General features: G+C 36.8%; 1 pseudogene; it reads right to left on the bottom strand.

Annotated features, from left to right (window-relative positions):
• Window positions 1-289: 289 nt before the first annotated feature.
• Window positions 290-27,655, bottom strand: LOC137939450 (transcription initiation factor IIF subunit beta-like; annotated as a pseudogene).
• Between the last annotated feature and the right edge of the window lie 341 nt (window positions 27,656-27,996).

The following is a 27,996-nucleotide window of genomic DNA, read 5'->3' as shown; positions in this document are numbered from 1 at the left end:
TATATTATTTCTAGAAACAATTTTTAGTTCATATTTATCTTAATCCTTTATTAAAAATATTTAACAACATAAATTGTACTAATAGGTTATGATAGGATGTATAATATTGTATAATACTAACTGGCTTTTACTTGATTTTCCTCGCACCTAACAGGTTTTTCAATGTTACAAACTATATTCACTCTTACCCAAACTTGTTAGTAGACTGTTCTTTCTTAACAAAAACCCTCTTAAGATTCCAAAAAAACTACCGATTAGGATCTTCAAACAAATGTGGAACAACGCTAAAAGGAAAAGAAATTTACAATTTCACTGAGTTCCACTCCATTCATTTACAGAGTTTTCATTACATAATTGGTCAACCTTCTTTCCTCCCTGAACCATGTCCTACTCCTAGTATCTAAAAGTTTCTTCAAAGAAGGAAACCTGAAAGTGATGGTCACAAGTAACGAAGCTAATGATACATTGTACAAACAGCTGCTTCAAGATGATTTTTCTTTCACATTTACGTCCCTCTCTGCTACACAGGATTGGCATCCTCGTTGGATTTCTTGTATTCTGGTTTAAGCTCGTAGGTTCCCTGATTTGTTCCCCTCTTGTTGTACACACACAGATCATTTAGTATCTCTTTGAGAAATTGCTGCAAGAAGAAAGAAAGACCAAGTTGCATAATTAGCTGCCGCGAATCAATAAAACTTCATAATCCACTGCAAAACATTCTTCTACAGTTGTCCCTCTACTCCACTTCATATTTGATTTTGCGCCTTGCTTAGTGATATTACTAGTTCTTTCTTGACCCAAGAAAAAGACCACGCTCACCACAACAAATGGAGCTTTTTCCTTTTCATTTGAAAATAAAACTAGAAAAGAAAAGATTCATAACAGCTGAGAACAGTGATATTCTGACATGGGTTTAGGAAGGAAAGAGAAAATGCTATCTACAGTAACTCACTCTTACAAAAGTAGCTCATTCAGTTACGCCCACCATTTAGATCACATAGTTTACAACATAATCATCCAATGATCCAATAGCATTAGAAATTTTTAAGCAGCCTCACGCTTGGGATGAAACAGACTTTTGGCCTTTTACCATTGCAGAAAATTGGTAATAGGGGAAAAAACTAAGAGCAGAACAGAGAATGATATATATAGCCATCATTCCACTCCCTCTCCCTTTAATAAATTTATGCAGCCATCACAATATTAACTTCATGGTCTTGAAGGTGGGCAGGAACTTCAAAGCAGTTTATTATACCTACTACTGGTCCTAACAAATTACAGAATTATCTTTTTTACCTTGAGTAACCTAAGAAAAAACAGGTCACTCCCAACTTTTAGTCAAGAAAAAGAAAAAAAAAAAGTTCAAGGTTAACGAGAACCACATAACCAATCAAGCCCAGCAAACCGAAGGTTCACAGGTGAAACAAATCAAGCCTGCTAGGCATTCTGGATATTCTGAACATTTTCTAGGTTTAAGATTCCGAAAGCCTGTCAAGCGTCCTGGCCTGGTTTGACCTATAGTTAAGCCCATGGTCCAATCTGAATCTATAAGTATTGTCCCATTCCCTGAACTAGGCTGTTCTCAAAAGATTGATCACTCTAACCTCATCTGATATGAATTTCTTCATGGAAACAGTTTCCCTTTTAAAAGTAGCACATTATTTCCATTGGAAAAACTATAATTGCCCACAGAAAGCAACAATGGATTGATAAACGTACTGCAGGTTGATCAGTCTCTGTCACTAGTTGCTTCAGTGCCCAATTCGGTTGCCTTTCAAAAAGCTTAAACATGATATCCTCCAGTTCTCCACGTTCACGCCTTGTTCTTTTCACATCTGATCCCTTCAGAGGTGTTCCTTTTTTCTTATCCTGAGAAAAATAGCAATAAAGTTCAGAAGCCAGTTGATTATATCACAAACTATTAGCCTGGTGCTTCTCCCCTCAATATTTTTTTAAATGCCAAAAGTTAAATGCCAGGAGGTTATCAATCAGTCATTCCGTAACAGGTAAATCTTATAGGTTCAAACAAAGCAACACCTTAGCTAGTCTATATTGAAAAGGGAACGTGCATCTTCTTCTCTTTTTTTCCTTCTGGGTGCAGATGACGTAATGTCTAAACAAGAGAGGATAATCCCATACCTTTGAACCCAATGCAATTGATCCAACCATTCCGGGCATTGGCCTCATATGTGCTCCATGGTCATTGCTAATTACCTTGAACAGTATGGACAAAGTAAATACAAACAGATAAGCTTCAAAAATAAAATTTCAATTCATTATAGTACAGAAAATAGCTTATATATATATCAATACATGAAAGTAATTAATTTTACGGACTTACAAAAAGATTTGCTTAAATATTGCAAAACTCGATATTCATGTTCAGGAATGATAATAAAAGTAGTTAATAAGTAAACCTCACTTTGGGCCTTGAATTTTTACCCTGTAGCCCAATGGTAAGAAACATTGTTCTAGATAAAGTGGTCAGAAAGTCCCAATGAGAAACATGATTTTTTAATCATAAAATTCCTGCCCTGGATTTGAACTAAAAAGAAAAACAAGCACATAATTTTCAAACTTATATTCATCTTAAAATGCCTGTATAAAGTATATCTTTTTTTCAGAAAAATACGAGGAAACAGTGCAGGCTATTCCTGTAGTAATTGTGTCAGGAAGTCACAGAAGTGGAGAAAAAGCAACAAATGAGTAACATTAGGAAGGAAATAATAAGGTGGAACTTACATACCTGCACTTGTCTACTCTTGATCATGGATTTGGTGGTTCTTTCATGACAGAGTTTGCCATACTCCTACATATTTTCGTTGCTTGGCTTCATGTCAAACTTATGTTCTACTTTTCCTTCTATTGAAACTTTTCCTGCGAAAGAGAAACAGCTATAAAAGTAAAAGACTATAAAGTATCATTTAGCACTTATTGCATGCAAAATGACAGCCATACCCAAAAAGTATCTGTTGAAAAACAAGAACAGGGTATTTTGTCATTTTAACTTGTCGTTATTTATATTTCTTGATGCAATCTTATTCTACATGTCAAACTATGTTTATGGACCAAATTTCATGTAAAAGGGACACATAGAATAAGAGATATAGAGAATTAGGGTTTTCATTTAAAGTAGGGACAATGTTGTAAATTGACCTCACCTATTCAACCCTAAATCTATAAATAGATTCTGAAGGAAGTCCAGCCACAAATTTTCAATTTTCTTTTCTCAATTTATCTTCTCCAAGCTCTCCTTCTCATTCTCTCTCTTCAACCTTTCTTTTTCTTACTTTTTACATGGTATCAGAGCAGTAGATCGCATCTAGGAAGGATCTTAATGAATTTTTTTCTCCTCTTTGAAACAGAAATCTATATAAAGGAAGATCTTTTCTAGGTTTTTGGTTACTAGTTAGTAAAAATTGAATTTTTTCTCCTATTTTTACTCTACTATATCTCTAGGGTTACTGGTCCTACTTTTCTCAGAATATATTCTAATGTTCTAAACTGCCAAAAGAGGCTCTTTTATGCTGATCTGGAGGTGTACGGCAAAATTCAAAAACTGTAACTACTGACGTCATATGTGCACTTGCTGATGTCAGCCCAGGTGTAGGTTCCAATGCACTTTTTCTTATAAATCTAATCTCCTTATTGGATTTTCTGGATTGTTTGATCTGTGTACATCTTATAACTGCACTAATTGTGTTTTTTTACATGGGGGGGCCCACTTGAACTGGTTGATTTGGAATTTTTTGAAGGGTTTATTTGATCTTCTATCTATGATATGGCTTACTCTGGTGAGGTTTACATTCCAACAAAAGGGTCATAAAATCCTGATAGTAAAGATACTATCACTATCACCTCTGATAGGTTGAATGGTGATAACTACCTTACTTGGACTAGATCTATTAGAATGTACTTGAAGGATAGGAAAAAGTTAAAATTTATTAGAGATGGCCCTCCTGTTCCTCAAGGTGATGATTGGGAGGCTGAAAACAGTCAAGTGAGGACTTGGCTTGTTAACAACATGGAATCTAATATCAAGAGCCAAGTTATGAACTTTGAAACTGCCAAGGCTATGTGGTTGTCCGTAGAAGCTCTTTATAGACAAGAGAGCAATCTTTCTAGAGTTTATGAATTATATACAGAATTTTTTGGCTTGAAAAGGGGTAATAGAACTGTGATAGACTACTATAGTTTTTTTTGTAGTATCTGGCAGGAAATTAATGTCTTTCATCCTTTTACTACAGATGAAAAGGAACTTCAAAAACAGTAGAGTCAACTCCTTGTGGCAAAATTTCTAGATGGATTGGGTGCCGAATTTGACAACATAAAGGCACAAATTTTGGCCTCAGATGAAATACCTAACCTCTCTACTACCTTTAATAAGGTACAAAGAATTGAAAAAACTATTGTGCCTAGAGCTAGAAAAGATACTAAAGCAGGTGAGGCTACTACCCTTTATACATCGCTTACAACATTTAATTCTATTGACACGTCTAAGGGACGTACAGAGGCTGGTAGAGGCAGAGGTAGAGATAACTCTAGTAGTGGATGAGGCCGAGGAGATGGTAAATGTGAGAGCAAGTGTGTTCACTATGGATGCACAAATCATTACTCAAATAGATGTTGGAAAAATTATGGGAAGCCTGCGTGGGCAAATACTATTACACATGAAGGTACAAGACCAGGGTTTGAAACTACAATCCCACCTGGTGCTCCAAATGAATTACAGAAATTGATGCAATAGCAACAACAGAACTCACAACAGCAGCAACAGATTTCCCAGCGTATGGCACAACTATCTATTTCCTCTATCCTTGGCACATATGATTCCTACTACAGGTATATCTGTACTCTTAGTGTTTGTTCCCCATCTTGGGTTCTTGACCCCGGTGCTACAAAACACATGTCAGGTATGTTCTCACTATTTTCTGATTTAAAAGTTTGTTCTCGTTAAGCATGTTAGTCTTGCTGAAGGGTCAGTTTCACTAGTACATGCAATGGGAAATGTTACCCCTATACGTTTCCTTTCACCTCAATTTGCACTGTTAGTTCCAAAATTTTCTTTAAATCTGTTGTCTGTCAATCAGGTGGCTAAGTCCATGAATTGTTCTCTCACGTTTTACCCTACTCATTGTGTGTTTTAGGATCTCGAGACGAAGAAGATGATTGGTTCCGCTCATAAGAGAGGGAGACTATACTATTTGGACAGCCATTATCCAGACAGTACTTTACATGCTCCACATACAACTAATTCACCTCTTCAGTGGCATCTCAGACTTGGTCATCTGTCTCCAGAAAAACCGATTCAAGTAGTTCCAGATCTTCCTTCTAGTATTACTTTCCAATGAAAGTCATGTCAACTAGGCAAGCATCACCGAAGCTCCTTTCCTGTTTCATCTCATAAAACTAGTAAACCTTTTGACCTTTTCTACTCAGATGTCTAGAGTCCTTGTCCTGTGACTAGTCAGTTTGGTCATAGGTAAGGGTGGCTTTGAACCGAGCCGGCTCGCGAGCCGCTTGAGTTCGGCTCGGTTTCGGCTCGGTTCGATACGTTATATTTCGAGCTCGAGCCGAGCTCGCACTCAGAAATGGGCTCGTTTACATTAACGAGTCGAGCTCAAGCAGAGCCAGGTTCGGCTCGCGAGCCGACTCGTTAATTTAACGAGCGATTCGGGGATCGGGAGATTTGGAAATTTTTGGGGAAACCTCTCTCCATTTCGTCTTGCCGCCTGCGAAACCCATACTTCACTCTGCCATTTCCATGCCGTTTCAGCATGATTTCTTGCAGAAATCATTGTCCGTCAGCAGGTATTCAGGGGAAATGGAGGATTTGGTCTTCAAATCCCTCGTTCTCCCTCTCCCTCTTCGATTCCTCGATTTCTTCCTCTGCAATTTCTGTCTTTTCTTCCTCTGCGATTTCTTTCTCTTCTTCCTCTTCGATTTCTTCATCCAAAGTTTTTCCTCGCCAACGAGACGAAATCGACGGTCTGACGGAAGGAGGTAAGATTTTTATTTAATCTTCTATTTTTTTTTTCGTCGCCGACCTAACCTACAAAATCTCTAACTCTTGCTTCGTTTCTCAGCAGTGCTCCTTCATTCTTAGAAAGTCTTTTTGGATATCCGAACGGCAAACACTCTGTTTCTGTAAGTGAAATGTCCTGTATTAGAATGCAGTTATGCCTAAGCAAAGATAACGATCTTTTTTTTTTTTTTTTTTTTTTTTTTGCAGATATTTGCAGCTGACAGTTTTCTTGAACGTACAAAGTACACTCGGGAAGAAATCCTTGGAAGAAAACTGCCGGTATGAATTTTATTTCATGATTTTGAGTGTTGATACTGTTTAATTTTTTGAAACGGTGAGTTCTTGATTTAAGGGTAGAAGGAAATGCAGTGTCACAACATACTAGGAAGATCATTTTATACAAATTGTATAAGGATGTTTCCTTTTCCTCTATAACTTAAAGAAAAAGAGCTTTGGGGGATGGATTTTCCAACAAAGATGGTCATAATTATTCTCTTTGTTCTCATGTCTTATTTCAAGTCTCATCTGCACAACCTCCACTGTTTCAAGGAAATCTCCTTTACAATTCCAATCCTAATGTTAATGTTAAAGTTAGTTTTAAGTGATTTTGGTGGGTGAGGGGCATTCAAATTTTGGCAGTTGGTATAGTAATATAGGTTCCTCCACTAGATGAGTTTTTGGTATACTCTCTTTTTCTTGCAATTGTTTGCATCTCAAATAGTTCAATGGTGCTTCAGTGACACCTGTTCTTACTAGAGGTTGACCTATTTTATTCTCTTAATTTTTTTTTCATTTTGTTTTATTTTTTGTTTGAGTATGCCATCAATTGCATTCTAGTTGGCTGAGAGCCAGGAAACTTCAGACTGAGTTATAACATTCAAGAAGGAAAGGGGGGAGAAAAATACCCCACCTTGTCATTTGTTATGTTTTTGTACATCTCAGAATGACTTACTAAGCTCAAGTGCTATAATGTTTGGAAAATAGTTGGTTATCAATGATTTTTTTGCTCAAATTCCACTATTCTTCATAAATGAAGTTATTATTCTAGACTTTCAAATATTTTTATGTTTGGGATCTTGTTTCTTTTTTGCCTTCTTATTTTTAGGTGTCTGACCTCGTATAAAATTTTGTATGTTTATCATACATTTCAGCAATAAACAGCAATGGTATTCAAATTGTTACTTGATATATTTTAGCAAAGGAATTTTATTTCATGATTTTGAGTGTTGATAACATATTCTGTTCAATAATACTCTATTATAGTTAATGGAATCAAGAGCTTTCTTTATTGCATCCAACTTCTCTTTATTGTAAAAAAAAACAAAAAATGTTAGTGTTGATAACATATTCTATTCAATAATACTCTATTATAGTTAATGGAATAAGGAGCTTTCTTAATTGCATCCAACTTCTCTTTATTATAAAAAGAATAAAAAATGTTAGTTTTTGTCCTTCTTTCTTAATTCTCATTGAACTTATATCTGCTGCTATTCTAAAATGTTATATGGCTTGATGTATTAGCAAAAGTGATTTAATAGTTCCTTTTCTATCTTTTGGAAATTGAGATCTTGTGTGTGAACCTTTGATGTCTTAAATTTACTCATTGGATGATATATGATGCCTAAACCTTGTCAAATGTTCATTTTTCGTTGAATTGATACGTTAGATATAGACGGATGTAAATTATCTCTCTTTTTTACAATCGATTTTTATCCTTCCTCTTCGATTTCTTCATTTGAAGTTCTTCCTCGCTGACGAGACGAAAGTGACGGGAGGTAAGATTTTTATTTAATGTTCTGTTTTTTTTTTCATCGCCGACCTAACCCCACAAAACTTCTAACTCTCACTTCGTTTCAGCAGTGCTCCTTCATTCTTGGAAAGGCTTTTGGAGATATCCCTGAACAGCAAACACACTTTCGGGTTCTATAAGTGTTAATTTTTATTTTCATTTTTATCATTAATTTCTTGGTATTGAGGTTGAATTTCATCAGAATATTAGAAGAGAATGTTGGTGTGCTTATTTCCTTCTCTTAGAAGTTTTAAAATTTATCTATAAAAAAAGGATTGGTATATTGGACTGGAAACTATTGGGTGCAGGGCTACAGGCTCAAAGAGACCCGCTGTATTGAAAGACAAGGGTCGTTCCCGATTGTCACAATGTCACGTACCTTTCTATAAGAATAGACAAGTATCTTAAATTATGTGTAGGATCTTTGTTGTTTGGATAACTTTCTTTTCTTTATGTTTTTAATTTGTAATTTTGTTTTTTTGTAGAAGTAAGAATGTCAACACCTCCTCAATTGACATCGATAATTAACACTAGTTCTAGTGTTGCTATAAATAGTGACTCAACTCCACCAGAGTCACTACCCTCTGTCATAGAAGTGGGCCCAGATGAAATTACCATAAATGAGGATGAAGGTGATTCTACCCATACTTCAAAAAGACAAAAAAAGTCTCATGTGTAGTTGGAATTCAAAGAAGTATCACTTAATGGTACAAAAAAGGCTGAATATGTTCATTGTAAAATCAATTTGAATGTTATTAGTAGTGGAGTGACCACACATATGAGTTGACATTTGAAACGTTGCACTAGTAGAAAAGTGGCAATGAGAAAACAAAAAACCTTAAACTTTCAACCAATGGGAGCAGGGTCTAATGTTGATCAGAGTCCATCTGGACTTCCTTTTATGGATTTTGGAGGAAAATATGATCAAGCTAAAATGAGAGTACTCATTGCTCATTGGATTCTTATGCATGAGCATCCATTCATGATAGTAGCAGAGGAGAGATTTAATTTTGTAATGAAGATGGCAAATATGAATTATGAGAAAATATCCCATAAGACCATTAAGGAGTGTATGGAGGTGTATGAGGCAGACAAAAAGAAATTGAAGATTTTGTTAAAAGAGATTAACAAGACTAGTCTTACCACGGATCTTTGGAAGTCCCAAAATCAAAAAATTGAATACATGGTTATTACTGGGCATTTTATTGACAGTAATTAGAAGCTAAAAAAACGAGTCTTGAGTTTTGTGCATGTTCCTCCTCCTCGTCATGGCGTTGATATAGCAAATGCTATTTACAAGTGTTTGAAAGAGTGGGAGATTGAAAATAAAGTTTTTAGTATTTCAGTTGATAATGCTGCATATGATGTTTGTATCAGAGTTTTGAAACAAGATTTTTCAAGGAAAAAAAATTTGGTGTGTGGTGGAAAGTTGTTTCATGTGCGTTGTTGTGCTCATATTTTGAACTTATTAGTCCAAGATGGTCTTGTTCAGATTAAGGATATCATTGATAATGTGCGTGAAAGTGTTAAATTCATAAATATGTCTGAGGCTAGACTTCACACTTTTTCTGAAATTGTACAACAATTAGAACTTGGTGAAAAGAGGTTGGTTATTGATTGTCCAACTCATTGGAACTCCACTTATGATATGTTGTCTTCTGCATTAAAATTCAAATATGCATTCTCTAGATTTAAAGTTAGAGAACCAACTTATGATTGTTTGTCAAGTTTTGATGCATGGGAAAAGGTTGACATGGTGTGTAAGATTCTAGAAGTTTTTAATGCAGTTACTAATATAATTTCCGGGAGTGACTACCCTACTTCTAATTTGTACCTTAGTGAGGTATATAGGGTAAAAGAAGTTTTGGATTTTCATTCTACAAATAAAAATGTTTTCATTAGGACAATGGTTAGTAGAATGAAAGAGAAATTTGAGAAGTATTGGGGTGAATGCAATTTATTGATGGTTGTTGCTTCAGTTTTGGATCCAAGGGTCAAATTAAAGTTGATCAAAATGTGTTTTCCAGTGATATATTCTAAGGAGGAAGCTACAATGAATATAAATTTAGTTCGACGCACCTTATATGAGATCTACGATGAATATGTATCCTTATATAATGTGGATATTAGAAATGAAGAGATTGTTTCAAGTACTAGCACTATGGGTGTTTCCACAAGTCGTAGGCCTTCATCAAGTTCAGGTTGGTCAAAGTTAATGAGTTATATGAAACAAAATGGTGTAGTTAATTCACCTAGGTCAGAATTGGAAATTTATCTTGAAGAAGGTGTATATAGTTGGGAGGAAACTTCACAATATAATTTTGATGTTTTAGAATGGTGGAAAGTGAATCATATGAAATTTCGGGTATTATCTAAGATGGCAGCAGACATCCTTGTAATTCCCATATCCACAATATCTTCAGAGTCTACATTTAGTGTTGGTGGTAGAGTAATAGACTTATATCGTTCTTCCTTGGCACCAAATACAGGTCAAGCTTTGATTTGTGGCAGTGATTGGGTTCAGGTTCTTCAAGGTGTAAAGAAAAATCAAAAGGTAAATTTCTTTGATCAATTCTTTATTATGATATTTTTTAGTATATTTGTTAGTTTCATTTATTAAAATTTTGTTTTATGATTACAGCCTGAGAAGAAGAGTGTAGAGATAATGCTACCAGCTATATGATTTTTCATGTTTCTCTCATCATGGTATTTTTAATATTTTTAACGACATTAAGTAACTAGTAGTGGAAGAGTATTTTTTATCTGACAATAACTAATTTTTTTTTTTTTTTTTTGTCATAGGTGGAGATTTTGCTCATGCAGGGACCTATATTATTTTCTAGCTTTAAGAGAAACAACTATAGTTTGTAATTTTATAACGGATTTATAGTTTTTATTTGGGTGATTGTAAATTGATAGTGATATTTTGTTTAATTTTGTTGTGTTTGATTATTGTATTGAGTTTATTTAAAATATTATGCAGTGTATGAAGTGTTTAGACTATTTTATGGAGTGTAAACAATTTCATGGAGTGTTTATGGAATGTATAGATAATTTTATGGTGTTTATGGAGTGTTTATGGAGTGTAAACATGGAGTGTTTATGCAGGTATTATGTATATTGATTATGCCCAATTTTAAGTAGAGGTTATGCCTCAATCTTATACATGTATTATATATATATATATAGGTTATGCCTAATTTTATGTAGAGGTCATACCCAATTTTATGTAAATGTATGTATAATTTTATATATAATTTATTTGATATAATTTTTTGAAAATTTTTAAATGTATGTTGAGGCTCAAGTTCGGCTCGAAGCTCGGCTCGAGCTCGGTTAAAATTTTTGGGCTCGAGCTCGATAACAATTTTAGGCTCGAGACGAGGCTCGGCTCGAACATAGGCAGGTTCGGGCTCGGCTCGGCTCGATGCCACCCCTAGTCATAGGTATTTTATTTCTTTATTGGTGATTTTAATAGATGTACTTGGATTTTTCATGCGAGAAAAATCTAAAGTTTTTTGTCTTTCAGATTTTTTTTTTTTTTGAAAAATGATGTGTATATTAACAAAAGAACAAAAAATACAGAGGATCTTTCAGCTATTTTTTAATGAAATAAAGAATCAGTTTGCACTTTTATCCATATATCTCGTACAAACAATGGTCTTGAGTTTATGAATCGTAAATTTGGTTCTTTCTGTCAGTCACAAGGAATCATTCATCAGATTTCTTGTGTGTTTACTCCACAACAAAATGGAGTTGTTGAATGTAAGAATCGTCATTTACTTGAGGTAGCTCGTACTATGCTGATTCACATGAATATACCTAAGACTTATTGGGGTGTTGTTCTTACTGCATGTTTTCTAATGAATAGAATGTCGTCATCTATTCTTGATGGCAAGATCCCTATTCAAAATGTTTTACCTACTGCACCTTTGTTTCCAGTGACACATTGGATTTTTGGGTGTGTATGTTTTATACATGTTTTTTATCAGTCAAAGGATAAGTTGTCTCCACGATCTATCAAGTGTGTCTTTCTAGGGTATTCTCGAACACAGAAAGGTTACAAATGCTATTATCCATCTATGAGAAAAACATTTGTTTCTACTGATGTTACCTTTTTTGAGGATGTTTCCTCCTTTGAATCTTCTACATCTGAATCGATTCCACCCGAACCTTCTATACCTACTCCAGTTATTCCTTTTCCAGTTGATGAATGTGCTCCAGCTTCACGAGATGCTCCTACTGAAAAATCACTATAGGTATACCAGCCGACAACAACCTTCTCATTCTGATCCAAACCGCCTCCTCACATCCAACCATAACTCTTCATCGTCTCCCAATCCTGAGGTAAGTGATCTGCACCTTCCCATTGCCCTTCGGAAAGGTGATCATAAAGGTACCCACCATCCTTTATCTCATTTTGTTTCCTTCGATTCCTTGTCTGATAACTGTTGTAAGTTTGATTTGTCCATTTCCACTTGCAATATTCCTTCTTCAGTGCAGGAGGCCTTGTTGCAACCTCATTGGAAGAATGTCATGGATGTTGAGATGGAAGCATTAATAGAAAGAAGAACTTGGGAGTTATGTGACTTACCTCCAAGTGATGTTGTCGTTGGATGTCAATGGGTCTACACTATTAAATATAACTCAGATGGATGAGTTGAACGGAATAAGGCTCATTTTGTTGCAAAAAGGTATACACAAACATTTGGGTGGATGTTTTTTAGACTTTTTCTCCAATTGCTTGCATGTCCTCTATTCGTATACGTATTTCTATTGCAGTCCATCATAGTTGGTCTCTATTCCAGCTAGATATTAAAAACGCCTTCTTATATGATGGATGACCTTGAGGAAGAAGTCTATATAGAGTAACCTCTAGGGTATGTTGCTCAAGGAGAGACACATAAGGTACGTCAACTAAAGAAGGCTCTTATGGCTTAAAACAGAGTCGCAAGCTTGGTTTGAAAATTTTGGCCAAGTTATTATATCTATGGGATTTCGTAGAAGCCATTGTAATCGCTCATTATTTATTCTAAAACGATCATCTAGAATTATTATCTTACTGGTGTATGTAGATGATATCATTTTATCTGGGAGTGACAAATCAAGTATTGAAACAATTAAATCCCAGTTGGCAAATCACTTTCAAACTAAGGATCTGAGTCAGTTGAAATATTTTCTAGGTATTGAGGTAGAGAGAAGCAAAGAAGAAACAACACTGACTCGGAGAAAATATGTTACTGATATGCTTCAAGAATATGGTCTTCTGGGGGCTAAACCTGTAGATACACCTATGGAAGTATGACTTGATCTTCGTGATGATCAAAGTCCAGAACTAAAAGATAAAACAATGTATCCAAGGCTACTAAGCAAACTCGTCTATACTATAGTTACTAGACCTATATTTCATTTGCAGTGAGTGCAGTGAGCTAGTTCACGGAGCATCCACCTAAAATTCACCAAGAGGTTGCACAAAGAATCTTGAGATATATAAAGGGAGAACCAACAAAAGGTCTCCTTTTCAAACCTAATAATCACTTGAAGAGTGAAGCTTTCTCTGATGCTGATTATGCAAGCTCCAAGCTTGACAGGAAATCAACCACTGGATACTGTGTATTTTTGGAGGAAATATACTCAGCTAGAAAAGTAAAAAATAGAATGTTGTTGTTCAGTCCAGTGTAAAAGCAGAATATAGAGCAATGGCCCACACTATGTATTGTGATAACCAGGCAGCAATCTTCATTGCAAATAATCCAATCTTTCATGAAAGAACAAAACATACAGAGGTAGATTGTCACTTCATCCGAGATGCAGTAATGAGAAAATAAGTAACTACTCCATATGTTCAGTATGGTGATCAACTCGGCGATATCCTAATTAAAGCAATGGGAAAGCGTGAATTCCTGAATTTCTGCGACAAGCTAGGATTGTTCGATATATACTCTCCAACTTGAGAGGGAGTGTTGAAAAAAAATAGGGGGCATTTTGGTCATTTTACCTTATCGTTATTTATATTTCTTGATGTAATCTTATTCTACATGTCAAACTATGTTTACGGACAAAATTTCATGTAAAAGGGACACGTAGAATAGGAGAAATAAAGAATTAGGGTTTTCACTTAAAGTAGGGGCAATGTTGTAAATCGACCTCACCTACTCGACCCTAAATCTATAAATAGAAGCTGGAGGAAGTCCAGCCACAAATTTTTGGTTTTCTTTTCTCAATTTCTCTTCTCCAATCTCTCTCCTTCTCATTCTCTCTCTTCAACCTTTCTTCTTCTTACTTTTTATAGTGTCAATAACTTTTTCTTTACTAATGGAGGAAGATTTTTTTCTTTAAATGGCAAATGAATCTTTCCTTAAGTTGTTACTCCATATCTAACTAAACCTTCAGTCTAAGACCTCATACAAAAAACTCCCTATGTCGCCAATGAGCTAAAAGCCCAATCCACTACCTTATTGTTTGAAACAAAGTTTTATTGTCAGAATTTTAAGGGGAAGTTGAAAGAAGTTTCACGACAACTGAAAACAAAGGTGAAAATGATTTCAGGTTGCCACCAATTGTCAGAAGGGACTTCAAAACTGTAATTTCATGGGTGGAAACAGAATTTCCATCAAGTTTTTATCAGCAATTTTTTAAAATTGATGATATTGCTAGCTATCTTGAGATTATCTGGCCTCATATTCTTTGCAGTGTGAATTCTGAGGCAGCTAAATTTGCAAAACTGGGGCAATTGCAGGAGAATGTTGTTATTTTTTTGGTACTTTTCCTTCTTAGGTCTAGGCCTTTTTGCATAGTAGCCTTGGTGTCCCCTTTGTTTTCTCTCTTAACAAAATTTTGCCTTACAAAAAACAAAAAATAAAATAAAATAAAATAAGATCTAAAATGAAAGAAAGAAAAAAAAAAAACCATACTGCTCCACAGAGCATCTGAAGTTTTACCATGAGAATTGGGTTTGATTAAATAACTCAAAATTGAAACTCATATTTTTCATTATTCTCCAAAAAAAGAAAAGCAAAAAAAAAAAAAAATCTCAGTCAATGGAAACAATGTTTATGAGAAAAAAGAGTATGAAGAGAGGAAAGTAAGAAATTGAGGAGAGATGAAAGAGAACTGAGGAATTTAGTCTCGTTGTGACCCCCCTTTCTATTTAATAAGTGAGGTTATGAAAATTACATAATTGCGACTTACATACTTTTTTTTAAGAAGAAGTGATAATTTATTAATCAAAGAAAACAAACAAACAAACTAGGGAGACACACCCCTTACAATAACAGATTGGAGGGAGGCTCCCTGCTTAGCAAAGGCGCCAGCCACAGAATTAGCAGATCTGGAAACATGGGACCAAATAAAAGTAAGGTATGGGAAATGGTGAGGCCACTGAGGAGGGCCTGAAGCTGAGCAAAGGCAGAGTAAGAGATGCCCATGGGACAGGAGTAGGACATGAGCTGATTGCCGTAGGAGTCCCGAAACACGCCACCAAAGTCTGCCATGCCAGGATTGCCAAAGGAGCTACCGTCAAAATTCAGCTTGATGAAGCCCGGATGAGGAGGTTGCTATTCTTGCATAATGGGATGTCTAGCAGGAGAGCCCATCCAGGCAAGGGCATGCCAGTTGTCCCTGAGAGGGCAACCTTGGAGAGAGGAGAATTCCTTCCTGGAGTGGAGGCATGTAGAGATGGAACCAATGATAGATGAGGCAACCCTATCCTGAGAGAGAAATTTGGCGTTGAATCGCCTATTGTTATGCTCCTTCCAAAGGCCCCAATGGATAAAAGTTACACAAGCAGAGACAAGCATCTTGCCCAACTTGGGCAGGGAGATTCCAAGGAGCATAGCTGAAAGCCAATCCAACTGATAATGCTCATCCAAATCGACCATGAGAAAGGGCAAGAGATGAGAAGATGACTGATAGTCTCATCCAAAAGCAAGCACTATGGTTACCACGGCGCCGAAGATTGTCAGTTGTAAGGATCTTGTTAAAACCAGAACTCCATAGGAAACATTTGACCTTCGGGGGAGCACATAAGTGCCAAATAAGGGCCACCTCATGATCAGACACTGATGAAGACCATCCCATAATGAGAGAGTAGGCGGAAGAGACTAAAACACTACCATTAGCTTCCAGCCACCAAATCATTGAATCAGCAATGGCCTCCCTAGGCCTAGAGGAAGAGAGAGTCTCCAGAAGGTGTGTGGCAAGCAAAGCGTCTGAGTCATCCAGCCCACGACGAAGGCGAAGATCCTAGGATCCAGATCTCCAGGCATCGTCAACAGAGAAGCAGCATTGGGAAGAGGCTCGCCAAACACAACTGAAGGAGGCCCTCAAAGATCCGAACCCAACCCACCGATCCTCCTAGAAACGAATCATGCAACCATTGCCAACATGAAAGCAAAGACCCGAGCTGAAAAGGGGGAGGAGAAAGAATATAGCTCTCCAGATTGGAGAGAGCGAAGCTCTCCTTCCTCCTGAAGTCCACCAATGATCTTGCCAGTTCAATTTGTCGGACACCATCGCCTTCCAAAAATCACTACCAACATTGTTGAATTTCCAAATCCACTTAAGGAGAAGAACCGTAATCATATGCTTGGTGAGCCGTATACCCAACCCTCCCCTAGATTTGGGGATGCACACATCTTTCCATCCCACAAGATGATACTTAAAAGTCCGAAGAAGTACCACGCCAAAGGAACCTTTCATCAACCTATCAATTTGCACACAGACCGAAGCTAAACAGTGGAGGAAGGAGAGGAAATAGTTGGGAATACTGGCCAAGCAAGCTTTAAGAAGGACAAGTTTTCCAGCATTTAAGAGGAAACGACCTCTCCAAGTGGCCAAATGCAATTCCAGCTGCTCAATAATTGGGATCCAAAGATCCTTACTGATGCAAGAGGTAAAGAGGGGGAGGCCAAGATATGTGATTGGGTCAAGGATAAAGAGAATCCCAACACATCTGCCATTGAGTGAAGATATGTCGGGCAGATGTTGAACCCCAAAAGTGTGGTTTTCTGCCAATTGACCTTTTGTCCCAACACAATCTCAAATAACCCAAGTAAGACCTTGATCTTCACTGCATACTCTAGTGAACCAACACCAAAAATGAGTGTGTCATCTGCATAATGAAGAAGAGGCACATCAAACTCAGCCTTGCAACTAATCGGATCCAACCACCCGACATTCTTAGCCTTGTAGATCATAGAAGATAGGAGCTCAGCAACAATATTGAATAGAAAAGGCATGGTTGATACCCACTTCGGCCGGGCCCACCCCCCTCCCCCTTTCAGATTTAACAATGCTTAGATGGCGGACCCCTCTTTTGACACCTCTATCCAGTGCTTTTGGTAGAGGATGGTCCTTTCCAATTAAGCTCAAGTTGTTGAAGGTACTGCTACGCTTCTGGGCCTCCGCGAGAAAGGTCTCTTCCTCGGCAGAGAGAGCTCCACCCTTGCTCAGATTGCCTATCTAGACTCAGAGGAGCAGAGAAGTGCCCTCCAAGGGCAACTGCAGTCCTTCGCTCATAGTGAGCTCGTGCACTGGAAGTAGTGTGCACGATTCAAATGGCTCTCAAACGGGGATGCAAATACCAAATTCTTCCATGCAATCGCTTCTACTCGGAGACGAGCCAACCACATCACCACGCTCAGTGTCAATGGTGAGACCACTTCGGATCGATCCTTTATTTCTGACTTACAGGTGAATTTTTTTGTAGATCTATATTCTGATTGCCAGTCAATCCGCCTTTTCTTCCAAAGAGCCCATTTCCAGGCTATTCCATCAATTGCAGCCAGTTTTATTGAGCTCCCCTTATCCAGTCGGGAAATTGAAAAAGCAGCCCTAAGTCTCCCTCTAGACCGTGCTCCAGGCCCAGACGGATTTAATGGGAAATTTTATCATCGCTGCTAGCCCCTCATCAGAGATGACATGACCAGCATGGTTCACTCCTTCTATCAACATGGCATCAGATACAAGAGTATCGGAGCTTCCTTTATTGGCCTCATCCCTAAAAAAGAAGAGGCAAAGCTCCCATCAAACTTCTGACCGATCAGTCTCACCACCACTACCTATAAGGTGATAGCGCACCTCCTTGCTAATCGCCTCCGAGCGGTTCTCCTTATTGTTATTCATCACGGCCAAAGTGTTTTTATTAAGGGAAGGAACATAATAGATTCGGCCATGGCGTGTCATGAGTTCATCCACCACTTTAAGGTTTTAAAGCTCTCCAGATTCATCCTCAAGCTTGATTTCGTGAAAGCCTTCGACAGAGTTAATTGGAAGCTTCTGGACACTCTCTTGGGGAAGATGGGCTTTGGGGAAAAATGGCACTTCTAGATCCAAAGTTGCATCTCCTCTACGAGCTACTCCGTTCTTCTTAACGGAACTGTTTGCAGGTATTTGAAGGGATCCAGGGGAATCAGACATGGAGACCCTCTATCCCCCTTGCTTTTCAACGTGGTGGCAAAATATCTCTCCTCCTTAATCTATTTGGCCAAAAACTTGGGATGGCTTCTCCCCACGACAGATTATGCAGCCTTTGATATACCGATCCTTCAATTGCAGATGACACCATTTGTTTTAGGGTTGGTACTGTGGATCAGATCAGAAAATTGCGTCCTGTTTTGGGCTCATTTGAATTGGCTTCTGGTCAGAGCATCAACTAGAAGAAAACCACTCTCCATGGCTATCACATAGACTCATCTGTGCTTCGGAGCATGGTTGATTACCTGGGATGCGCCTTAGAAAACTTGCCAGCTACATATTTGGGGCTCCTACTCTTTGATTCTCGGCCTTCAACTTCACTTTCGTCCCCCTTTATTGAGAAATTTGAGAAGAGATTAGCTACTTGGAGGGGTAAGCTTCTATCTACAACGAGGCGACTCACTCTCCTCAAGTCTTGCTTGACAAGGCTGCCAAACTATCTGCTATCATTCATGCATTGTTCGGCCTCAGTTTACACCAAGATTAACGTCATCCGTTGGCGCTTTCTCTAGAGAGGATCAGAAGACACTTTTAGATATCATCTAGTGAGTTGGAAGGACATATGCAATACCTCACAAAAGGGGTGGGTTAGGCATCCGGCCTATGAAGGAAATGAACAAAGCCCATAGGCTCAAGTGGATTTGGAACTTCAACGTCAAGCACAACAGCCTATAGAGAGATATGGTCAGGTTCTACCTTCAATTTTTGGGTGCTTGGTGGAGAGAGGGTGGCGTCACTCGTCTCTTATCCCCGATATGGAAATCAGTTCAAAAGTTTCTCCCAGTATTCAGAGATGCAACTTCTTTTTACACCAACAATGGGAGGACCCTCATCTTCTAGTCAAATGAATGTTGCAGCCCCCGCTCCCTCATTGAGGACTTACCGGAGCTCTCTAGGGTGGCTAGAGACCTCTCTTGCTCCATGGGTGCTTCTTGGAGTGAATATTTGTATAAAAAGTTTGACACCTTTATGAGTAGTCATAGTTTCTTGAAGTGTTAGGCGGATCATTGCTGTAATGTGAAGAAGTTTGATGACTCCTACATCATTCTACTGCTATATATGTTAATGACTTGTTGATAACAAGTGCTTGCAAACAGGAAATAGATAAGTTGAAAAGGGATTTGTCCAAGAAGTTTGCAATGAAGGATTTGGGTGCTGCAAAACAAATCCTTGGGATGAGGATTACTAGGGACATTGATGTCTTGAAACTATCACAAAAAATATGTGAAGAAGGTGTTGAGAAGATTCAACATGAATGATGCAAAACCAGTGACTCTTTTTTTTTTTTTTTTACTCACTGGTTTTGCATCATTCAGGTTGAATCTGCTCAACACCTTCTTCACATATTCTTTTTGGTTAGTCACTTTAGGCTATCTAAGGAGCAGTCACCTTCTACAGAGCAGTAGCAAGCCAACATGGCCAATGTGCCTTATGCTTCTGCTATTGGCACTCTCATGTAAGCCATGGTGTGCACTAGACCAGACATAGGTCATGCAGTGAGAGTTGTGAGCAGATATATGAGTAATCCGGGTAAGCAACTTTGGGAAGCAGTGAAGTGGATTCTCAGGTATTTTAGAGGCACTGCAGACTCAGCCTTATGTTTCAGAAAGTCAAACTTGGGATTACATTCCTCTTGTAGCATATTTGTTACATTCCTCTTCGTTACTTCTTGCCATTTCAATGCCCAGAAAATATTTTAGCAAACTAAGGTCCTTAATCTGAAAATGTTTTGTCAAAAAGGTTCTGACACCAGCCACATCACTGCCAAATGATTTAATATCATCCAATTATACCAACAACACCACAATACCGGATGACTGCTTCAGGACAAAAAGTGAATGGTCACAGTGACTAGAGAACCCCATTGACATCACCACTTGGCCAAAATTTTCAAACCAAGCATGTGAACTCTGTTTCAAGTCATATATTGCTTTCTTGAGTTGCACACTTTATGCACTCCCCTTCATACCCTGAAGGTTGCTCCATATAATTCAAATCACCATACAAGAAAGCATTCTAGATGTCAAGTTGGCATAATGACCACCCTTAATTCACAGCAATAGAAACTAAAATTCTGACAGAAGACAACCTAACAACGGGAGAGAATATCTCAAACACATCAATGCCATATATCTGTGTGTAGCCTAGGGCTACCAATCTAGCCTTGAACCTTTCAATGGAACCATCGGCTCATTTCATAGTATACACCCATCTACATCTGACAACCAGTGCCCCAGGGTAAATCACATGACTACCAATTCCCCCTATCTAATAGTACCTCCATTTCAACATCCATGGCCTACTTCCACTCTGGAGAAGAAAGGATAGCCATACACTAAAGAAGGAATAGTGCAAGTAGATAGAGACAACCAAACGTTTTATATTGGTCAGATAATAAATCGAAAGAAACAAAGTGAAATGACCAACACGAGTGTCTTTCCTCACACCTTCTAGAAGAGCAATAGGAAGATGTAAATCATTTACCTCAAGATCCGCAAACGAATCAGGATCATGGACCGGCATGAAGAGAGGGAATTGTACGCTGAGGAGAGGGCATCGTCATTGATGATATGCCTGTAGTGGTTTCTCAACAGTAACACTCGGTGAAGGTGCGGGACTATCATATACCAGTAAAGGAATAATAGATTCAACACCTGTAACTAGGGGTGGCATCAAATCAAGCCTAGCATCAAGCCTAAAATTGTAATCGAGATCGAGCCAATAATTTTAACCGAGTTTGAGCTCAAACCTACATTTAAAACTTTACATAAAATACATATCAAATAAACTGCAAATAAAATTATGCATACATTTTACATAAAATTGGGCATGCACCTCTATGACAGGAGAATTTTCTCCTTCCAATCAGTATAATTGTCTCCATTCAGAGGAATAATATAGGAGGAATCAAAATTTGGAACAAATAAAGTTTGAACAACTGCAAAATAAACAAAAAGCTTACTAAAACATGCAATGAAGCCAAATATTGAATATTTATCCATGTAAATAATTCAAACAAATAAATCAATATGTCATTATAATCTTTCATGTGGGCTTAGATTATAACACATAAACGATTTATATCACTTTATGATGGGATCAAAATTTGTCTGTAAAGAAATTTTCTAGGCCTATGGGCAACTAGATTATTTTATTTTTGAGTATTTCTATCTCATCTTGATTAATCACTTAAGCATTTACACTGTGGGGTTAAATAATTATATCTCCATAATTAATCACATTTTTTTATGTCATTAACTTTATGTGACTAGGTTTAATGTCACTAGACATTTTCATATTTAAGAATGTTGTGGCTATTACTCAATTATTCAAATGTAAAAAAAAATATGACATCAAGATAATTGACAAAAATTTATGCCAATTATTAATTCCTTATATTTAGGTCAACCAAAAATATGTATAGAAAATTAAGTATGCAAAAAAGCCTAAATAAATTTTTTTATAAATATGCATTTATACATTCATATTTGAAAATTCATATGAAGTAAATGGGAAATGGCATAAAAAACAAATATACTGATTTTCTAGTTATTCAAATATTTATTAAATGTATCCAAAGATATCACTGAAGGTGAGATCGATTAGAGGTCATTTTCTTAAATTTTAAGTTGAGGTTGTGGATTCTAATCCCACTCTCAACAATAAATTTCTGTTTTTTTTTCTTAGGATTTTTGAGTCGACCGGACAAAAACATTTGTGATAATGGATATTCTATGTGTGAGAATATCCCAAGAAGATGCGTTTGACTATACGAGATGACAACTTATCTCTGGATGAACCAAACATGCATGCAAACGATACAAGCAAAAACATGTGATGATAATGGAAACAACGGACCAGAAGGAAGTAAAACTTATACATGAATTTTACCCCCAAAAAAGGATGAAGGCATCTTGTTGATGAGAAAGCAAGTAATAAGAACCGCATCACCCCAATATGACTTGGGTACATTCATATGAAACAACATTGTGTGTACCACTTCCAACAAATGACGATTTTTATGTTCAACTACTCCATTTTTTTGTGGAGTAAATACACAAGATGACTGATGGATAACTCCTTGACTTTGATAGAACACATCAAATTTTTGGTTCATAAAACAACATCGTGCATGCCCCTTCCAAGAAATGACGATTTTTACGTTCAGCTACTCCATTTTTCTATGGAGTAAATACACAAGATGACTGATGGATAATTCCTTAGACTTTGACAGAACACATCGAATTTATGGTTCATGAATTCAAAACCATTATCTATACACAAAACATGAATAGAAGTGGCAAACTAATTTTTTCTTTCATTGTAAAAATTTTGAAATACATAAAAAATTTCACATTTCTTCATAAGGAGATACACCCGAGTACATCTACTGAAATCATCAATAAATGAAAGAAAATACTTATAACCAAATAAGCTAGTTACAGGACAAGGATCCCAAACATCTGAAAAAACAATCTCAAACAACTAACTAGTCTTATGATGAGAGACTGGAAACGTATGTCGATGATGCTTGCCTAGGAGAAGAGTGGTGGGCCCATAGGTCCCAGGATCAAAATGCGGCTTTGATACTATGAGAAAAGAGTGTATTGAAATGAGGAAAGTGAGAAATTAAAGTGAGAAGAAAAAGGAGAAAGACAATTCAGGAATTGAGTCTCATTGGAGTCATGCTCGTCCAATCTTTCTATTTAATAAGTGAGGATATGAAAATTACATAATTGCCCCTTACATACTTAAAACACTTAGATCCTTACATCTCCCAGTCTACATAACCAAATTACATGATATTGAGTCTATAAACATAATAAAACATGTAGAATAAGATGACAAGGAAATCTGAAACATTTGTTGAGGTGAAATGACCAAAATACCCCTCATTAGTTTTTCTAAAAGTGTATCTTTGTTGAACACAAAATGCATCAGGCTTGTTTTTCCACGAACAAGGTTACTAACTTTTCTAACATAAGTATATAATAATTTGATGATTATAATACATAAGACTTAATTGGAACATTTACTATATGAACAATCTATATTTTGGTCATAAGCTTTTCCTCTGAACAATATAAGAGGAAGATATTTTATAAAAAAAACCATTGATCAAATTTTATTCCATCAAGGCCACTAAATGAAAAACCTATTTCTAATAACCTCCCTTCCTCCACCAGAAAACAGTGTTTATAAGATTATTGAGATACATCAAATGACATTATTAAAATTTGAAAATATTTGCCATATTCAAAAAAAAAAATGAAAAATTCAAACCTGAAACTCTTCTAACTGATAGGCCCCTTAACCAATCAATTTTTTTTCACGGGGCATATTTGTCATGACTAGACTAATTGAAACCAAAATCATTGCTAAGTTCTATGTTAGTAGGAACAATCCTGCATAGGTTACAGTAAAAAAACTTTTATTATTAGTTGGGAAAAGCGCTCTTAACTTTAGTTAGTCATTTTGAAATGGACTTGGACTCGACTTCAACATGGTACCAAGGTAGTTTATTCCTAACTTCAACTAATCATTTTGGGATAGTCTCGTTGGGCATAGTTTATGCTTTGTTTTAATTTTTGCCCATTTGTATTGTCATATCTCGAGCCAAGACGTCTATTTCTTTATGTCAAAACATGATGGGAACATTAGTGCAATATCCAACATAGAGGACTCCTATGTTATTAGTTGAGAATAAACCTTCTAATTTCAGTTATTTTAGGATGGACCTAGACCGTTCAACTTGGACTCCTCAAATTTAAAAGTGCATAGCTCTTATGGATATGTTCCCCAAAAATAATATTGAGAGATGCAAAGCTTAAAATAACTTCCTAAGGACTCTGAGTAAACACCCCGTACAAGTTCTGAAAAATGCTCTTGAAGTTTGTGAAACATTTCCAAATAAAATATCAGGAGGTTTGACTTCTTTTTCTGACATAAGTATCTAGAAAATGGAATGCCTACCTCAACCAAAGCTTTAGAAACTACAGGTATGCCACCAGAGAAAATAACAAACAGAAAAGGGCAAAGAATAAGTACTAGTTCTTCAAATTTTACTCACATACTTGAGGCAATAGCGTCCAATTATCTCATCAACATCCACTTTTTTCAAAAATAAAAATAAAAATTCCACAGATGATGAAACAAGCAGATCTAAACTGAATTGAATTGGATATGAAGATCTTGCATTCACAATTTATGAAATGCAGTAGAAAGAGACTAGACAACAAGAATAGTTCTCACCTTGTGATGTCTCTGAGAATACACTCATGGGCACAAAATCTTTAAACATGTTCAACGAGTAACTCTTAGGCACGTTAATACCCTCATTGCCAGTCAACTCCATTGTGAACTGATTATCATGTAAGGCACATAAAATAAGAGATGAATAAAATATTCTGCAAAAAAAGGAAGAATAACACCATCAAATTTTTCATCGAATAACTAATACTCATTTTGTCTATGACTATGGAAAAAACAATAACCTCGTGGTTATTTGAGAGTAAGAAGCTATATTGTGATGGAGCAGCAACGTGTTTGATGGGCTAAGTGGTTGACTGTTGTTTGGAGACATTATGTGATTTGCTTTACATGTAAATTGTGTTCAACTTTTCTTTCTATAATTGATAGTTTATAAATAGAGGGAGAGAGCTGATTAGAATTATCAGAATTACATGTCTCCCCCCTGTCAAATTTAGTTTTTAACTTCTTTCAACCATCAAGTTCTTCCTTTCTGTCATTTTTCTTTTTTCTCTTGTCTATTCTGATAGCCTTAGTCTATCCCTGTGCTCACTGCTTTTATTACTTTGACAGGGAAAAAAGAGCATATTAAGGTCGTCTGGAGACCAGTTGAATGCAAAGGAATGACTACTATGAATGGAAATAATACAGGGTAGCAGATGTCTGAAGATACTAAGAAAAGAAAATGGGACAACAAAAGCAAAAACAGAGAGATCATGTAATGCCATATTGACATGAATTAGTTTCAATGTGACGCCCTTTAAGCACAAATGTTTCACTTCAACTGAAAACACTTGCAGTTACATGACAAATAGTAAGCTCAAAGCTAAAATCAAGAACCTAGCAGTCCCTTGACCTAAGGTTAATTGGGTTTTGTACAGGAAATTTGCACATGCATAAACATGCACATACACAAAATACCAATAAAACAGAAGTGTAGACTTGAATACCACAAATAGATAGCTAGAGTAGCATAGCTGACAACTCTTTGCTTGTAATACCTGGAGAGAAGTATCGCCAGCTTGCAGGGCATCAACGGAGAGGACAACCTTTGCAACAGGTTGAGAAGAATCAGGAGGGTGGGCTTGCCACGACTTTGAGACAGCAAGAGGACACTTCATCAGCCACACAGAGCGCTCTGCCTTGCTTGTCTCCAAATTGCCACTCCATTGTTCATCGGACATTTCTTTTCAACCAACAGGAATTAAGCTTTTAATACTAAACTACCAATGGCTCAATGATTTGCATAGATAACAATTTCAATTACTGGGTAGATGATAAAACTATCAAACAGTTGCATGCATCAAAGTAAAGAAAGAAAAAGAATCATCTCATTCAGCATAGTAGGCCCAAAACAACTAGGATTTCTAATGCCCAAAAGAGAGAAGTCTGAATTGACAATTATGATATTTACAGTTATTTGCAAGAAAATAAAAGTCAAGAGTTCCCTGAGCTGTCTTCACTGTTCTGCTAAGGGAAATGCAGCATCCAACTGTACAGAGGTGTACAACAAGAGCCTTTCGGCTCTGTTTGCCCATGTCTAAGAAGATACGGAATTGCAGACTGTGAAGCAGTTTTCAAGGAATGTATGCGTGTAAGGTCCTATCAGCTCTTGCATGGTCTGTCAGAATTTTCAAATGGGCCAAAATGGATTCATAGCAATTACACCCTTGTTGTAGCCATTTCCTACATTATTCTATTGAAGATGCCGTTCAAAGAATATTTTCAATTTAAATAACCAGGTGATCGTTAGTTTCCCACTAAGGTCGATTGGATTTAACAGTGATGGTGGCAGTGATGCGAGAAACAAATGCTACAATCTCATTGAGAAACTCAGCAATGGAAACCATGTAGATCTAGTAACAGCAAATCAGGGAATACAGTTCTTTCAAGTACAAAAAAGACTCATTGATACAGCACAAACATAAACACCAATCTTTACAAAGTATGGTGACAAGCCTTAAAATCTCCAAAAGCTACCGCTGTGCTCAAGAGCATACATCTATAATGGCCCTGATCCATATTATGACTCAAGAGATGATTTATTTTTCTCGAATAACAACCAAAAGGTGATTCTCCTGAGATTCTAGGAGGGTTAGATTTGAGTTTTCTGCCTTGATCTAGGAAATGCTTTTGAGTAAACTATGGATTCAGTAAGAAGTTGAAACTTTCACGCCCTCAAACCCCTACATCCAGTAACTGTACTCCTAAATTAATGAGAAAAAGCTGAAGTATCTCTTCATAACCCGTTACAACTCTATAGTTGAAGGTCTTCTACAATCTTGCCCTCAGACAAAAAAAAAAAAAAAAAACTTCAGTTGACTCTCTTTCATTGATTATATAGTCAAGAGGCATCTTCATTCCTTTCCACAAAGCATGAGATTTTCAGCCAAATGCATATGTTTCCAAGGTGCCCACTAGTGCTCTGTCCTTAGTTCCTTCCTAGACACAAAATGTGCTCTGAATGTCCACCTGCAGAGAAGCTCCTACGTTTTGGACCCACAAAATTTGTTCTTTTCAAAACCCAGAAATTCGGTTGAAAAGTTGTAAGGTGATGAGAATTAACATTCCTTCAATATCTGTATCTAAGATCTCAAATCGAATGATGAGTAGGAAAAGGCAAGCACAATCTTACAAGTGCCAAGACAGAATGGCCTAATTTCAATGTGATATAGTCACACTTTGCAAGACAGAAGTTAAGGTGACATTTCTTTAGGGCATTTCAACAAAAAATTCAAAAGAGCTGCTCAGAACATGGGCATTCGATCACATGAACCATTCGCAACGAACAACCAGAAAACCGATGACTACTAGTGCAGGATAACAGCATTTTCGTCAGAAACGCCAAAAGATAATTTAGCATAGGGGTTCTCGAGACCTAAAAGCAGAAGAAAATTTTCGTATATCACTCCATGAATCATAAATTTAGTTTCACACTACATACCGAATAAACAAATAACGGCAGGGGGTCACGAACCAGCGAGGATATGAAGAAGAAGGGAATGGAACTAGAAAGTATGAACGATGGAGCGCAGCAGCCGGGACTGACGTTGGCGGGTCACGAGCTGAGAGACGGTTGGGAGCTGGGGAAGCACGCAAAGTCGATTAAACTTCATACCGTAAACTTTCTGATCCCGGTCGTCCCATGCAATAAGCTGAAGTTCAATGACGAAATTTTGAGTATTTTATACCACGGGTAGGGATCTATTAATTAAAAAAAATAAACATACAATTAAAAATAAAAAGGAAATTTTGAAAAAAGTTCTACTGAATTTAAGGACATGATAAAAACTAAGAAATATAAAACAACTGAACAAGAAATATTTTGATATATTACACAACAAATAGTTTAAACAAATTAATTAGGTAGATTTTATGTTTAATTAAATAACTTGTTTGAATTTGTGAATATGTGAGTGAGCTTGAGCTACAAGTGTAATTTATAGTTTATATTTCA

This window comes from Aristolochia californica, unplaced genomic scaffold, assembly GCF_029961685.1.
Source record: "Aristolochia californica isolate CCGP_79_NKW_82.1479 unplaced genomic scaffold, dmAriCali1.0.hap1 SCAF_8, whole genome shotgun sequence".
Lineage (NCBI taxonomy): Eukaryota > Viridiplantae > Streptophyta > Magnoliopsida > Piperales > Aristolochiaceae > Aristolochia > Aristolochia californica.
The sequence above is the reverse complement of the archived record's forward strand: the minus strand, read 5'-3'. Positions and strand labels throughout refer to the sequence as shown.